This window comes from Oryx dammah, unplaced genomic scaffold (genome assembly GCF_014754425.2).
Source record: "Oryx dammah isolate SB20612 unplaced genomic scaffold, SCBI_Odam_1.1 HiC_scaffold_5, whole genome shotgun sequence".
In the NCBI taxonomy this organism is placed as follows: domain Eukaryota; kingdom Metazoa; phylum Chordata; class Mammalia; order Artiodactyla; family Bovidae; genus Oryx; species Oryx dammah.
In genome coordinates this window covers 52,452,497-52,454,362 of record NW_024070189.1, presented here as the reverse complement: position 1 = coordinate 52,454,362, position 1,866 = coordinate 52,452,497, and the positions used below count along the sequence as shown (strand labels likewise).

Here is a 1,866-nt window from a genome sequence, read left to right as displayed (position 1 = left end):
AGTTCAGTCGCTCAGTCGTGTCCGACTCCTTGTGACCCCATGAATCGCAGCACGCCAGGCCTCCCTGTCCATCACCAACTCCCAGAGTTCACTCAGAGTCGCATCCATCGAGTCAGTGATGCCATCCAGCCATCTCATCCTTGGTCGTCCCATTCTCCTCCTGCCCTCAATCTCTCCCAGCATCAAAGTCTTTTCCAATGAGTCAACTCTTGTCATGCGGTGGCCAAAGTACTGGAGTTTCAGCTTTAGCATCATTCCTTCCAAAGAAGTCCCAGGGTTGATCTCCTTCAGAATGGACTGGTTGGATCTCCTTGCGTCCAAGGGACTGTCAAGAGTCTTCTCCAACACCACAGTTCAAAAGCATCAATTCTTCGGTGCTCATCCTTCTTCATAGTCCAACTCTCACATCCATACATGACTACTGGAAAAACCATAGCCTTGACTAGAGATAGCATATAGAATATACTTATTGAATATACTTGTTGCTGATGGAGGTAAAGGATATTTATTGCAATAAGATGCTGGTGGATAGAGATGAGAGAGGAAAATAAATTGTTGACTGTTTTCAGTATTGTTGGGGAACCATTAGAAAATAACAAAATTAAGGTGGGGTTGGAGACTGAGGTTATTTTAGCTTTACAAAAGTGACCATAAAAATAAAACCTTCCTAAATACCAAATCATAAAAATAAAAACATCCTAAATACCAAATCCTAAAGTCAATCCTAAAGGAAATCAGTCCTGAATATTCATTATTCATATTGGAGTCCTGAAACTCCAATACTTTGGCCACCTGATGTGAATAACTAACTCATTGGAAAAGACCTGGGAAAAAAATCCTGGGAAAGATTGATGGCAGGAGGAGAAGGGGATGACAGAGGATGAGATGGTTGGATGGCTTCACCTAGTCGATGGACATAAGTTTGAGGAAGCTCCACGAGTTGGTGATGGACAGGGAGGCCTGGTGTGCTGCATTCCATAGGGTCACAAAGAGTTGGACACGACTGAGCAATTGAACTGAAATACCAAATACATTTGAGAGAGCAAATAAGTGAGATACAAGTGCTATAAAACCCTTGCATGTATATAACATAAAATAATATGAAGTAAAAAAAATAAGGTGCAGAGAGGAGTGTATATAGTGTGCTACCATTTGAATAGAAGGCAAAATGAGAATATATGTGTGTGTATGTACATACACATTTGATTATTTTTGCAATTAAAGGATAAACAAGAAACTAATAATTGGCTATGTACGGGGTTAAAACTTCTCTGAGTTACATTTTAATATAGTTTTGACTTTTGAACCATGCTGCTGTTTTACATATGCAAAATAATTAAGTTAGTGCTCACTTCAGTGGCACATATAAAATTGAAATAATGCAGAGATGATTAACATGGCCCCTGCACAAGGATGACATGCAAACTTGTAAAGCAGTCTGTAGTTTTGTTACAGATATTAATTAAGTTCACTGTGGTAATCATATCACAGTATATACATATACCAAATCATTATGCTGTACACCTTAAACTTTCAAATATTATATTTCAGTTATATGTTAATAAAACTGGAGAAAGTTAAAAAGCCCACTATCACAAAAAATTAAATCAATATATTAGGAGAACCCTAACATTGAGTATAAAGAGAAACAAATGAATCTATTTCAAGGTTTAAAGGTTTTTAACAGACCTTGTTACCTTTAGTGGGCTGTATTCTAGGGATTAAAAAAGTGCCGCAAACAATCTGGAACTTATGAGTAGGTCTGTGGTTGGTAAGGAGAAGGCAATGGCAGCCCACTCCAGTACTCTTGCCTGGCAAATCCCATGGACGGAGGAACCTGGTAGGCTGCAGTCCACAGGGTTGCTA

General features: G+C 39.0%; 1 non-coding gene across 1 annotated transcript; it reads left to right on the top strand.

Moving 5' to 3' along the window:
• Nucleotides 1-1,344: 1,344 nt before the first annotated feature.
• Nucleotides 1,345-1,448, top strand: LOC120864992. Its single transcript, XR_005721318.1, has one exon. It is a non-coding gene; the product is annotated as a U6 spliceosomal RNA (small nuclear RNA).
• Nucleotides 1,449-1,866: the final 418 nt, after the last annotated feature.